Source organism: Haemaphysalis longicornis, unplaced genomic scaffold (assembly GCF_048455015.1).
Source record: "Haemaphysalis longicornis isolate Haplotype H1 unplaced genomic scaffold, Haemaphysalis longicornis Haplotype H1 scaffold_8, whole genome shotgun sequence".
Classification (NCBI taxonomy): domain Eukaryota; kingdom Metazoa; phylum Arthropoda; class Arachnida; order Ixodida; family Ixodidae; genus Haemaphysalis; species Haemaphysalis longicornis.
Genome location: NW_027526445.1, coordinates 69,949,570 through 69,965,127, shown reverse-complemented (window position 1 = coordinate 69,965,127; position 15,558 = coordinate 69,949,570). Strand labels below are relative to the sequence as shown.

Below are 15,558 nucleotides of genomic sequence, written 5' to 3'. Positions count from 1 at the left end.
TTTAATCTCTTCCTTTATATGAAGAAGTGCCATTTCAGTTGCGTTTTCATTTTAAGAACCCTATTTTTTATTATTATTACTTTTTGTTGAGAAAATTCTTAGACGGCTATTGATCACAATTTTAGCCACTTTGCAGGAAACTGTGGGGATAGAATATGGGCGGGAATCACAAAATCGTTACATTTGCTGCCCTTCTGCACAACCTAGAATATAGTAATCTTTAGTTTCTCTAGGAAAATATCATCAGTTCGCATCATCAAACATACGTGTCTAAAAATATCAGCAAATATAAACATATTCATATAAATTTTGCCATTTCTGTTATTACGTTCTCGGCGCTTTTTGAACATTTATTATGAACATTTATTTGAACTAGGTGTTGTGGGAGATAAAAACATTGCTCCCATTGGTTGTCTATTAGGTATGCAATATTGCCAACCTCAGTGCAATAGTCATTTATTTACGTCATTTGAAGTGAGACTATATAAAGTTGGTAACACGCGTCGTTTTAAACCAAGGCACCGATAAGGTAGGAAAGTTTTTCGGAGGCTTCGAGCCTTCACAGGGAGAGAACGTGCCAGTAACGACATCGCCTATACACAACAGCAATCCCACAAATGACCAACTCGAACAATTTTGAACACCAAGACTATATCAGCTAGCAATGCTTGTTAACCAGCACGCGGAAATTGTCATTATTAGAAATCTCCGACACTTCCCTGAGGGCCAGTGTCAATCATTCCAAGCAAACACAAAAATTTTTTGCAAAACCAATAGTTTAACAGAAACATTCATGTTTACAATGCAAACGCGCATATTGTTTTATACCTGATGTTTTCTGCAAGATAACATAATTACATTTCTAAATTGTGTAGATCTTATTGAGTGCTTCAAATTTTAGCCAAAATGCCGTAGTGCTGCCGCCTCTGCTAATCTTCACTGTGAAAGAAAGCGCCTCACTCCACAGTAGTACAAAGCCCTTCAGCAACGCGAGGCAAAAGCAAGGCGTTTCAGCGATTCAACGAGACAATTATGCTTCTGCATCACAACCCATACAAAACGCTTCTGCATCGTCGTGTTTTTTTTTTTAATGTGGGGAACCTCATCGGGAATCCGCTTCCAATAAATGATCTGCACCCCTGAATTTTCTAAACTTCGGAAATAAAGTAAAACTTTCGTTAGGTTGTTAATGCCAGCAATGCTTTCTAAGGCTGCGCCCTGCCAGCTGAACAGCCGAGCCTGTCTTCAAGCCCGTGATTGTTCGACGTGCTAGTAGGATTACTTAAACGGTTCATAATATAATTTTGGTCGCCAGCCATATCAGCTGCAGAGTCTCGCGTGGATTTGGCGTGACCACACCCGTAAGGGAAATTTCATTCAATATTGAGGACTTCTAGAACATTGATACAATCAACGCAAATATGACACGACTGCATTTTCCTATTCCCACGCATTAAACTTTAGCCACGTTTCCCGAGATGATATGTACTAGAGGGGATGAAATGTGCAGTGAAAAAATGTAACAGAGTTTTACTGTTCTGTATCTATGAAAATACCTTCGTTATGGCTAAATGACCTTGAATGAGGCTCCGTCAGTTTCACAGCGATGGCCTTTGGTGGTGGCGTCAAGCCTTCCTGGCGCGGCCACGAGGGGGCAATACGCTTCTTCGCGGAAATGTGAAAAGTTTTCTGAAAAGACGTCACCGATTACAATCGCAAGCATAGCCTAGAAAAGTAATGGAGTAATTACTTAAGAGTAATTTTTTTCCGCAGTTTTTTTCTGTACATTTTTTCTACGGTAGCAGATATATACAGATATGAGGTGGCCTAAATAACAAGACCGCTGAGAGATTCGTAATGTTCGGTACCTCCACACACGTACCTAAACTTTTGGCCAAATTATTGTTTCTTGGACCTCTGTGTCCTTCAACTGCGGCTCAATGCTCAGAGAGCATAATGACAAGTTTTGAAGAATGAGGCTTTAATGGAAGGTTCCAGAAAAGGCGGGGTGAACATGTGCAGCGACGATAGCATGGGTGAGCCCGTGAGGAGCAGAATGACACGATGATTATTACCATTGTCGCCTACAATGAGTGAGTAAGAGCAAGCTCCGACAATTTTGGAATGCCTGTAACCATTTCAAAAATCAATGCGCTGCTCCGCTTCTGTGAGAATAATTAACACATCGGCAAAAGTTTAAAACATACCCCGACGTAGACGGATACGTATTGGCAAGAGCTGTGTTGTAGCGGGAATTTCAATTGATAATTTTTAATCGCGTCCAAGAAAGTAATTGCAACAGGGATCGTTACTTCCAAGAAAAGTAATGAACGCATGGAAAAATTACACCAGAAAGTAATCAATTATAAGAAAGCGATTATTCAAATTCTGCATTGCGGCAGGTGTGGTATGTGCGGATACGTCACCCTGCACGGTCTAAAGGTTCCGGAGCATTCAAGCTTGCTTCGGACCCCCTTCAAAAGTGGACAGCCTTGGATATGTATTGATGTAGTGAAACCACGCTCAGAATGTGATGCAGAATTAATAGTCTTCTAGGATTACAAAACGAACTGAGCAGCTGTCTTCCTTATCTGATAAGAGCCCCTCATACTACTTCTATTAAAAGCCTGTTGCTACGTTTAAAACCAAACATTGGCGTCCTATTGTAAGCGCTGCTTTGAGCTTTCAAGATGCTCTCTGTGCATTGTACGCACTTAATTCAAAGAAAGTAAGCACACTTCTTCGAGGATATCGCGCTCTTGAAAGAAATAGTTTGAAGAAAAAATATGGTAAAATACATCAGTCGATGCTTGCCTTGAACGAAGATACCATGTGAGTAAGGATGAGCCGCGGAGCAATGCAAAGAGCGGCATCGGCAGTGGATGTACCCTCCACCAACATCTACTCTCTACTTTAGTCGAGCTCAACTGTTTAGCTGTTAGCTTGTGTAGCTCCGTGTTAGTGGACATTTTAAGGCGAAGCTGTAGTATTCTCAGGGATGGCGTCGGACCCAGAATATGCTCTGCAGGAAGGCCAATTTACTCTACCAGCGTTGACGATTGTACGTGAAACGTGGTAAAATTAAAACGCTTCGCCGCAATGCTTGCCGACAGCTCTGTTACGACGGCGTCGCTAAAGGTTGATGTGCTGTCGAGGGATGAGGTGACAAATCAGTGCGACAGCACGTCCTAAAAACGCCGAACATTATGTCGTGCCTCTAACAGCGCCAGCCGTTATCCCGAGGCCGACGTAGCATGACAATGGCGTTACTATGCGTGCCGTAAGGCTGTTAGTAACAAGTCGTTAGGCCTACGTTCCATCTTGAGGTTTAGGACGTGAGGCCTTATTTCCTTTTTTCATATCTTCGAATTTATTACCTAAAAGCAGCTCAAAGAAAAAAATTTCTCACTGAACGCCAAGCAGCAGGTAACAATACGCGCCATACCTGAGAATCCCGAACGTCAGCACTCCCGAGAGTTGCGGTGAGTATTCTTGAGAAGTTGCGCTTACCTCCGCAGACGCAATTACTGTGTGGACTAGCGTACAGAGTGTGGACTACCCAACAACAGCACCTATCACAAGAAAGCTGTAAGTTCAACCATCGACGTCGCTTAGACGGTCGACCATCCGTCGGAATCCCGGGGCACATTCCTGCAAAATAATTTTTTTACCGTGACTCCGGTAAGAACGCAGTTCTGGTACTGCCGAAGGACTGTGAGCCACTCGGACATTGGGACATTGGGTACAGGCTGTGTCCTACAAATTGGCTCAACTGAGCACTGCATTTTTTCTGACAACAAACACGCGATTTTTTTGCGTCAGAAGAGGTATCAAAGTTATGCGTACTGACAAAGACAGCTGGCTGAGCTGAGTGTTGTCCAACAAAACCTCATGTACTTCTCAATGGTCCCAATCAAGAAGGGAGTATAACGGAATAAAAAGGTGGTTTGAACGTGTCGTTGTTTCTAAACAGTCTGAAACGATTTTGATTTAGCATGAACACCGTTAAATATTTTCTCAACGCATAATAAAGGTTTCATGAGAAAATGCGCGGACCTTAATATAAACACAGAATTAGGGTTCCACAATGGTATAGTAGCGGATTTTCTTTTTTATGAACACTTTCCTCAGCACGAACAGCGACGGAATATAACGTTCCCACAAAGATGCAATTTTATATGCATACATCGTGTGTTCTCGTGTACTCCATACTCATGTGTTCTCGTGTCCTTTTGAGCGCAGCACTGACCGGCACCACGTTCATTCGCAGGTAGAGAAAACTGGGTGAATGGTTCGACTCTGAGCACCGTTAGACGACCTCCTACGAGCCATGGACAAGTGGAGCGGTGCCTTATTCCCAAGGCAGCCTATTGCAACGTTTGTAGCATTGTCAACTCTTCTGCACGTGTAAGCGACGCTCGTTTGACATCGCCTGGCCATGGTAAATGTAACTGGTAGCAAACCTTTCATTGAACCCCATATGTTCAGAAAATGGCGGCTCCTAAACTGCTCATGGGGCTTAGCGCCATCTGTTTGGGGAGGAAATACTTAGGGCGCAACAATAAATAAACCGGATGTGACGAAAGATTCGGTCAAAAAATTACGTTATTTTGGTTCAATAGCGCGAAACTTTGACTTCAAAATAGCGTTTGTAGGCCTCTGATCGCTGAGAGCTCGTGTCATTGCAATCTGACGCAAACTGGCGAGCCCTTGGCGTGTGTGCTTCAAGCCAACGCCAGATTAACTAGTACAGACTCGTGGCTAGAGAAACGTCCCTAAGCAAACTGTCGTCTGATTCGCCTCGGTGTCGATGAAAAACACCTTGCATTATCTCGAAATCTTTATTCTGTATTGAATGCCTTCCCCTGCTCCATAAAAGAAATCAGTTGTTTACCCTGATTGCAGTAGGTGGAAAACCAGGAACTGGGCTGGTACGCCCCCCCCCTTCCCCCAGGAATTGCTTTGTGCCATGGGATACAGAGCATAACCTCACACTCGACCACTTCGCCCGGCTCCCCTTCGTACAAAAAACGTGCCCACTTCTCACCGCGACACAAATTTCTACCAACGCCACTCCTGGGTTGGTTAATTGCGTCGCACATACGCAGGTTGCGTGTGTTCCTTAGGTATAGATCAAGGTCATATAATGCTTGCTCGGATTGAGTGTTTCAATTCTAAGAGAAGAAATAACGCATAGTAATGTTATAATCAAGACGTTTGAATTTTAATAAAGGATATACGTAAAACAACCTTACCACACTGTGCAAAATCAGCACGTATATAAAGAAGTACAAAATGTTCGTGGGCACTACTTACATTATTAATTTCTTAACGCGCCAAAAAATTGACTTTCCCCGTAACACATAGCATTATCACCAATGAGAGCTTCAATAACAGAACTACTTCTAAACAAGAAAAAAGAACTAGGCGGTGCATCGTGACGCCGACATTCGTTTCTGCGAGTATTCGTTGGACCACAAGAGGCCTGCACTAATACGCCGGTATTTCCATTAAAAGAACATGAAGGTGTGTCAAGTTTCACTGTGGTCGACAAAATTGCTACAAGCTGCATTGGCTTACCATACTTCGAATTGTCTTAACATTTCAAGTATATGACTTACCATACTTCGAATTGTCTAAATTTTTAAGTATATGAATCTTGATGCGTTAATAGGAACAGAAAAGTAACAGTAACGACGAATTCAGTTTTACACAAAATAAATCCGTCTTATGACCTCGGGCCAATGTGATCCTTTGATTGTGAAGGAAGTGCGAACCTTGGGGAGTTAGCTGCAGCGATTGGAAGGATGAAACGAACAATGGTGGTGTAGGTGCAATAATCTAGTAATCTTTCGGGAAATGAAATCACATCAAGGATAAACCCATCATTAACGAGGTTTGTGACATGGGTCGACGTCTGACCTGCCGGAAGACACCAATTCGGAAAGGTTAGCCGTGGAACGTCCCAAAGGGTGGCACGTGTCACTGCTGTACTCTTCAGCCACCCGTACTATGAATTGTAGTCAAGCTCAAGCATTTAGCTGTTAAATTAATTGGCCACGTGGTGGTGGACCTTTTTTATTACCCCTCCTGGACCATGCGTCTGATTCTTGTATCGTCTATAAAATGGACTATTGAGGGGGGTGTGGTATAATTACTAAATCATTGACACACTGCAAGAATAGAAGCGGCCTTCTGTTGTACCCTTGAGAACACCATTTTCCTTCGTTCGAAAATATGATGCATCACTATTTACAATTGTGCATGGCTTTCTAGAAGTTAAGTAACTACTCATGAGGCTAAATGATTAACCTCTTTTCACAAAAAGTGACTTGTTTATCAAAACCTCGTATTTAACCGAATCGTATCTCTATCTAAATGTAGAGTAAGGTAAGGGTAAGTAATTTCTTATACTTGTCCTTCACATCTTTTCCTTTATTTCAAGCACGGCCACTTCAATTGAGTTTGCAGTTTCAGACCGGTATTGTCTTTCACAATAACTTTTTGTTGAGAAAATGTATTGCAAGCCTATTATCACATCTTTAGCAACATTTTAGAATGCTCTGGGGATTGAATAAGGACGGAAATTCCAAAATCCTTGCATATACTGCTCTTCTGCCTAACTTAGAGTCTCGAAATTATTACTGGGAAAATATCTCCTGCTAGGATCTGGGAACATACGTGACTAAAATAGGGGACATTATTCATATATGTACACATATGTGTACGCAACTCTTTCTATTTTTTTTTCTTCCTTCTGATTCGAATTTCGCTAGCGGTATTTGTTGTCAAGAGTTATATGGGCTCCGTGCAGTACTACTAGCGCCATCTCTTCTCGTCGACAAGAAATAAAGCAGTAAACAGCCACTTCCAAAATGGATGCCGCCACATTCTACGGTGACGACGGTAAGTCCCTTACAAAATTGAATTTTTCTCTAGTATTGATACTTTTAGAAGGCAAGTGTCTGGGTTTTTTATGCTGCTTAGTACCTAAGGAACACAGAAAACCCGCAGGATGTATTAAAAGTACTATTCTGACCTAGAAAATTGAATGTGAAATCTTGCGTACACAATTGTGTACGGCGTGCCCCAAGCGCCACAAACCGACTGCTGGAGTTTCTCGTAGTTGGCAATTTCCTGATTAATATTTTGGTGTTTCGTCATTTCAGACTTGAGAATCCATGCGAGAAATCGAGGGAGGCTTGATTCTGAGAGGGCCGAAAGGCTGCTGTCCCGAATTGCCGATGGCAACACGTCGGACATTGGTCTCTCTGACGACGACGATGAGGAGGAAGGACATACAAATCAACTGGTGAGTGTGGAACTGCGGTGGCTTCTTTTTTTCTTTCCGAATTCATTACTTACCTTACTTTACGTTATCTTACTTTTTTACTGGGCTGCGTAGTTGGGTTTCAAAAAAAGTATTTGTTTTTTTCGGCCAGTAACCCTAGAGCAGCTATGCGTTATTCTTTTGTGGACCAGTGGCAAAACGATAGGCGCAGATGGGATTGCATCACATTTTTCAGGGCAGTAATGAAATAAATTGTTTTTTGCAGGCCGGCCCCGCTGCCAGTGACGCTCATCCGTCCGGAGTAGCGAACTGTCTCCCTCTTCAGCCAAACAGTGATGACCAAGCAGAAGCCGTCGTTAACAAAAAAGGAAGGCGGTTTGGACCACTAAAGAATTTGACCAGCCCGACACCACATTTCATCGCTCCAGTGACAATGATGTCAATCTTGTGAGTAAACCACCTGAGTACTTCTTCAGGTACATCACAGATGACATTTTTGAAGAAATTGCACGTTGTACGAACATCTACTCACTGCAGACAGCAGGAGCCATTCCGGGAACAAAGCCAGAAGAAGTCAAGACGTTTTTTGGGATGCTAATGATAAAGGGAACCCTGAAATTCCCACGCATCATGATGTATTGGAATCCTGCCACGCAAATTCTGAGCGTGTCGGAAACCATGAGCGTCAACAGATTTTTCAGGCTGTGGTCAGCATTGCACGTCCCAGAGCCAGATGCGAACCACAGTGGTACAGACAAGTTCTGGAAGGTATGACCGCTACTTGATGCTGTGAGGAAGAGGTGCCTAGAGTTACCTGCGACTGAAAAAAATAGCATCGATGAGCAAATGATCCCCTTCACGGGAAGAGTTGCGGCCAAGCAATTTGTTCGGAACAAAGCAAACCCAGAAGGGGTGAAAGTGTTTCTTCGGTGCAGCTCCAGTGGGGTAGCACACGACTTTGAGATTTTTCAAGGCAAAGGTACTGGCACATCTGCCGAGCACAAGCATCTTGGGCTTGGTGGCTCTATTGTCATGAGGTTGGCAGAAGGTCTCCCTAAACAAGAGAACTTCAAATTGTATTTTGACAATTATTTCACATCTATACCACTACTCGAGGAGCTAAAAGAAATGGGCATTTGGGCCATTGGCACTATCCGCAGCAACAGATTGCAGGGAGGCCCATTGAAGCCTGACAAAGTGCTCAAAAAGGAAGGACGTGGCAGTATGGATGCCAAGGTCACTCAAGGAGGTGACGTAACAGTTGTAAGGTGGCAGGGCAATGGCATTGTGAATGTTGCGTCAACGTTCGTGGGTGTTGGAGAGCCAACAACTCTGAAGCGCTGGAGTGAGTCCACAAAGCAGCATGTTGACATACCATGCCCGGAAATTATCACCAAGTACAACGAATCGGTGGGCGGAGTCGACAAGATGGATTTCTTGCTGTCCTTGTACTCACTAAAACAACGAACGAGAAAGTGGCCGGTGCGAGTAATTTCTCACTTTACATCCTTTGCTCTTGTAAATAGCTGGCAAAAATTCCTGACCGACGCGAGTGACAACTCCACCCCACGCAAGAAAGTCCTGGACTTTTTAGCTTTTCAAAACAGCGTTATTTTGGCGCTGTTCATGTCTCGCAAGAATGGTGCCAAGAAACGCGGTCGTCCAAGCAACGACGCCTAGGAGCCCCCGAGAAAAGTTCACAATGCTGAGCTTCGGCCTGTAAATGCCGGACGGTATGGTGGCCTACACCACTGGCCAGCACACACAGGCAATAGTTTGGCTCAACGTTGCAAGTTGGAAGGCTGCAAGTCAAGGACGCGAGTCCGGTGCAGGAAATGCAATGTCTTCCTCTGTATTTCGGCGACAAACGGCTGTTTCTATTTGTTCCACAACAAGTGAGATGTGGTCTTCATCTTAATGGCCTCGTGCAAGGAGATCAGCTTCATTTTCTGTATGAAATAAAATAATTCATTGCCTGAGACGTGTATTTGAGCCTCCTGCCATGTGTGCTGACTGAGTCACAATGTACACATACCGTATTTACCCGATTCTAACGCGCACTTTTTTCCCGAAAAAATAGGTCGAAAAATCGCATGCGCGTTAGGATCGGATACGAAACCGAAACTGCTGAAACAGCGGAAATTTCGTCCCACCCATCGCCATCTCAAGATGGCGCCAAAGCTTTTAGCGAGGATTTTTCGGACGCAGGAAGCATGGGCGCCTAGGCTTTTCTATCGGCGTTCACACAAATCGTCAAATCGGTCCACTTGCGCGCTTGATAACAGCAATGGCAGCAGCGGCTCTCGCGCTTTCAAAACGAGCGGTCGGCTGAAGCGTGCGCCTCTGGAGAAGCTGGCGGGATGGGCGTGCGAGGCGTGGGCCACGATCCCATCGACCATGGTTGAACGTTCTTTCAGAAGTGTGGCATCGCGAACGCGCTTGACGGCACCGAGGACGAGATGTTGTGGTCAGCGGAGAGCGACGAGGAGTGAGATGAGTGAGATTACTTCGCGAAATAAATCGCCCGTTTCTCTCGCATTCGTTTTTCTTGCTCACAAAGTTCCGTCCGCGTTACAATTGGAGATGCAAGTTGTTTTGTTTTTTTTCCCTGGAAAATCGGGTGCGCGTTAGAATCGGGGGCGCGTTAGAATCGGGTAATTACGGTATGTGTACACCTGCTAAAACTTAGGCAAAAGTAAAACATTTTTTTTCTTTGCGTTATTCGTGTCCCGGGGACATCCTTTCACAGAAAAATAATGAGTGGGAATTTTCCTGCACTTTGTTTAAATGTATGACTGAAGGGGATATATTTACGCGTTTCTGCTTTTATGTTCTCGGTGCTTTTTGAACATTTATAGAAGCTTACCAGGTGTGCTATATAGTGAAACTCAGTGTAATAATCATTCAATAGGTCTTTTTGAAGAAAGAGTATAGAAAGCTGGCAACACGCGATGTTTTACTCTGGTCCGGGAGATCGTAGAGATTTCGGAGGCTTCAAGGATTCATCATTCCACAACGTTCAGCGCAACTGCACGATGAAACTAAACCCCACTAGTCAACTAATGCAGGAATTAGTGTATAGATAACGTAAACATATAAAGCAAATAATGTTGTTATTAGAAAACTGCTATAAGTCGTCGAGGGAGAGTTTAAAGAGAAGAAAAAAATGTATATCAGAATTTTTTCAAAACTGGGCAGTTTTGCGAAAAAAATAAATTTTGCTTCACACTTCGCATTTTATTTTATACGTGATTTCTTTTACTACGGTTACCAAATTACTTTGTTAATAATAAATTTTCTTTATTGTTTTGTTTTAACTCAATTGTGGCAAATATGAAGCGCTGATGCAGCCATCGGAACCTGGAGCGTGAAAGAAAGCGTCTCAAACCACTGTAATGCAAAACACTTCAGAAGCACGAGGCAAAAGCAAAGGGAATCAGTCATTTAACTGGACACTGATGCTTTTGCATTCGGAGCCAATACGAAATGATTTGTATCTTCGGGCGTCCTCGGTGACTGGGGGCAACTTCGACGGTGATTGGCCTCCAATGAATGGGCTGTCCCCCTGAATTGTTTGGACGTCGGAAATAAAGCAACACTTTCGTTAAGTTGTTTTCAGCAATGCCTTTTAGATCTGCGCCCTTCGTGCTTAACAACCAAGCTTGTCTTCAAGCCCGTGATGATTGCATGTGCTACTCAGAGTGTTTAAACGGTGCATATTTCAAGTTTGATCAGTCCTATCAGCTGCTGAGTTTCAGCGTGCATTCTTGTGACCACGGCCCTTAGGAAAATTTCGTTCCGTAATTCTGCGCGTCTGTTACAGTGATATAATATACGCAAATATGAAACGGTTCCGTTCTTCTTTTCCCACCTATACGATTTTAGCCACGCTTCCCGAGACGATATATAGTAGAGGGAAAGAAATGTGCAGTGAAAAAATGTTACAGCCTTTGACTGTTCAATCCATGAAAATATATTTGTTATGGCTAAGGGAGCCTGAATAGGTGGGCGTCATTTGAGCACCGCATTGCCCTTGGCGGTGCAGGCAATCCTTCCTGGCGCCGCAGCGAGGGGAAAATACGCTTTCTGGACGGCATTGTGAACATTAATCTGAAAACGAGTCACCGAATGCAATTACAAAAAAAAAAGCCTAAAAAATAATCGATAAATTACTCAGGAGTAATTTATGATTTGCCAGGGTATTTTTCCCCCCATTTTTTCTACGATAGCAGTCATATACATATATAGGTTGCTTAAATACCGAGGCAGCTGAGAGGGATGTAATGTTTAGTGCCTGCACAAATGTACCTAAACTTTCGTCAAAAGTTTTTATCTTTTTTGTTGGACCTCTGGGTCCTTCAACTGCGACTCGATGATCACAGAGTATAATAACACGTTTTCACATGATTAGGCTTTTACAAAAGGTGGTAGAATATGCGGAGTGAGGAGGTACAGCCACGAGAGCATGCGACGGCTCCTTAGGGGCAGGTCATCACAATGATGATTAGTATCATCGGCTACAATGGCTGAGTAACAGCAAGTCCCAACAATTTTGCAATGCCTGTAACCATTTCACAAATCATTGGGCTGCTCCGCTTTTGTGAGAATAAATACGTTATCTGAAAATCTGCAAAACAGTCCCCGACGTAGACGGACAGGTAGTCGCGAGAGCTGTGTTGTAGCAGGAATCTTAATTGGTAATTTTGTAATCGCGTTAATGTAATTGCAATATGGGTCGTTACTTCTTAAAAAGTAATCGAGGCAGGGAAAAATTACGATAAAGTGTAGTCAATTATAAAAAACGATTGTTTAAATTCTGAATTGCGGTGAGTGTAATAATAACGTTACAATATTAATGCTTTATTTCTCATCAAATGATGGAGGAGACTGTGTGTAAAAGCTGCCCCATGAAGCAGATTGACATAAGCCCAAAGCCCTGTCTACATGGCAATCGACAGAGCAACGACGTCAAAAGCCAGAAGTTATACAAACAAAAAATAAAATAGGTTACCTACAGTATTCAGGGCACATTAGAAATAACAAACGTAGAAAAAGAAAAGAAAAAGACGTATGCACTAGAAAAAACACGTACGACTAATGCCAATGTTGCACGACAAACTCTGTCGGGTTAAAAAATAATAAAACAAATCACAGCTTTTGCGATGTGCAAATAAAAATCACTACAACCCCAACAATCGTGAAAATAATAAGAAAAATAAAGATAAACAGCCTATATACATATTTCGTTACCGGTTAGGGGTGGAAAATGTAGAACTCCTTAAGTTCGCGAAAACTAATAAAAATAAAATCAATACTGGAGGCATCGTAGTAATTTAGCAATGTTGGTATCGAAAACGATAACCTCTCCATTGAAAAATTAGCGCGTGGAGTGGCCACTGTCCATTGTTCGCTGTGACGGGTAGTATAATGGGTCTCACTCCTACCTAAACCGCACAAAGTACGCAAGGTGTTCGTTTTCCCGTAATTTTTTTCATAAGGCCACACTTAACCGATTACGGTATATAGCAGGGTTTCACTGTGTCCGCGCTCTAAGGTGGCGGTGCCATCCTAGCAGCTTGGACGCCATTAGTGCGGTCGTCTCCGTACGTGCCCGTATCGGTTCCGGCCGCTGAAGCCATCGCCGTGCGGTGACATGGTGAATTGTGTTTTTTCGGCTGCAACAGCCATACGAAACAAAATCCTGGCGGCGAAAATGTCGCTGAGATCACGTTCCTCTGCATGCTTAAGGCCATAAGCAGCCAGTGCAAGAATACTGAGGAAATCACGCCGCGAAGGAGAGCGGAGTGGCTGCGGCGCGTCAACCGCAAAGACTGTAATCCCTCAACGAACCACTACAGTGTCTGCAGTAGGCATTTTATTACAGGTAAGTGTTCACAATATGTACGAAGCAGCTTTACATTTTGACATCCCGATATCAAATCGGTTTTTAACGACGGGTGGAAGCAGTACAAGGCGACAGGCCCCGCAGCTAGAGAACGTGTTATGACAACTTGGGTGGATCTTTCGAGGCTCGTAGTGCCTCCTCGCTAACTACACTCCGCACATTTTACAAGCACTTTACATGTTGTACAGGTCGCCCAGCATACGCAATGACCGAGGACGACCCGGGCTAGGCGCCGTCACTGCATTATGGGGCACGGGTTAGCGGCAAACGCCGATCGCTCTCTGTCCAGGTATGTCAGTGTTTCTGTCAGCGTTGCTGCATATGCTTGGACAGCGTCAGCAATGAACTTGGTTTTATTTCCCAAGTTTCAAGCTCTTTGTTGGATTAGTTTTACCCGTGAAATTTACGATAACGCAGCTGACTGTGTCCGCGGGACGGAAAATAAATGCGGGAGGGCGCAGTGGTATTTCTCGTCACCCTTTCGCGCAAGTATTCCGATGCGAGTACCCTCGCCAGCTTCCTCCCGGTGTCATTTTTCTTGCTGCGCGTTATGGCTGGTTCGTAATTCCCCTCTTGAATAAATTTGTTTCCTTGTCTCCCCAGAGCTCCTGACCAATCTAACACCTTGATTTAGACGTCATCATAGAAGTTTCTCGTTCTTTTTTCAAGTTTTCTGCTGGAATTTTGCTAGTGGTTAGTATGTTCAGTATGCTTGAAAATCAATGTTTAAACTATGCAGCCAAAACGTGTGTTTACTGGTACAACCGGCAGCTGCAAAGGTCGAAAAAAAGCAAGGCCCCCTTCAACCTGTAAGCGCACAAGAACACATGCCGGCATATGATATTACGGACCCACCACAGCTATGCTAGGAACAGTGTACTACCCCGGCTGATGAAGACACGCCAGTGCTGCACCAAGAGTAATCTTTAGTTGCTGAGGGCCAGGGAGCACAAAGGCAGCAAGATTGCAGCGCTGTCGGTATGTTTTTCATGGAACCACATTAGGACTATTATCGGAAATCATTGCAATCATTTCTGCATTCCAGTGAAGATTACGCACTGAATTGAAAATTTTGTGCTTTTTTTAAGAGAAAGCCATCTTTGAACAAGCAACCGAACAGACAATGCTGGACATCAAACTACTTGAAGAAGAGAACTGCCGCCTCCTGCCTGAAGTTGTGGACACAAAAAACAATCTGAGCTCGCATATGCTGACCGAGGACTGCTTGAATGAGAGACCAGACATGGTCCAATTTTATACCGGACTTCCGGCTTCACAATCTTCCCTGCACTCTACACTCTTTTGGAAGTAAGCGTGTCCCACACTAGCCGCCATACCCTCACAAAGTTTCAGGAGATCATCGTCTTCCTGATTCACCTCCAGCTCAACGTGCCCCTCCAAGACGTAGCCTACAGGTAAACTGTAAACTTGTTTGTTATAGTGTGCTAAAACTGTTTCTTGCAGGTGTCATGTCTCCGAGGCCACGGTATCAAGAGCGGTCAACGAGCGGCTGGACGTTGCCTATGTGCGGCTGCGCGGGCCGTCAAGTGGATAGAGCGACACACCGTTCAGTCGACCGTTCCAATGGTCTTCCGCAGAGCTTTTGCTACCCAGGTGGCTGTTATCCTGGACTGTTTTGAAGTCTTTATACAACGCCTTCTGTGCTACCACGTTCGCAGACTTGGTCCAAATACAAAAATCATAATACCGTTAAGTTCCTCATTGGCATTGCATCCCAGGGGTTACGACGTTTATTTCTTGTGGGTGGTGTGGCCGCACAAGTGATGAAGTCATAACTTTAAACTGCAGTGTGCTAGACGACGTGCTGCCAGGATATATTGTGTTGGCGTATAGGGGGTTTGCCGTGTCATCAGAAGTTAGCATTCACTGTGCCAAATAGGTGATGCCTGCATTTACGAAAGGCAAACCGCAGCTTTCTGCTTATGAGGTAGAAAAGACCCGGAAAGTGGCAAATGTGCGGATGCAAGTGGAGAGGGTAATCGCGCTGCTGCGGAACAAGTAGCGCATTCTGAAACACACGGTACCTGTAAAGGCGTACAGATGTGATCCTGATGGTTCCAGCGTGGTTGACAGAATTGTATTTGTTTGTCCAGCACTGGCAAATCTGAAGGACTCCCTGGTACCATTTGGCTGACGCAGCACAGTGTACTTTCTCTAGTGCCACATTTCCATTCATGCATACATTTCCTTTGATGACCGACATTAAACATCGTCATTCCCCTGCTGTAGCGGGAAAACCGAAAAAGACATTTTTTTTTCTTTTTTCACAAATCAGCCAAGTTCAGTAGAAATCACAGCTTATTTAAAATTTTTCGGCATTCAGTGCAGTACCACTTCTTGT

General features: G+C 44.0%; 1 pseudogene; it reads left to right on the top strand.

The window, feature by feature from the left end:
- The first annotated feature begins 6,875 nt into the window (after nt 1–6,875).
- Nucleotides 6,876–15,351, top strand: LOC144148334 (uncharacterized; annotated as a pseudogene).
- The last annotated feature ends 207 nt before the right edge of the window (nt 15,352–15,558 follow it).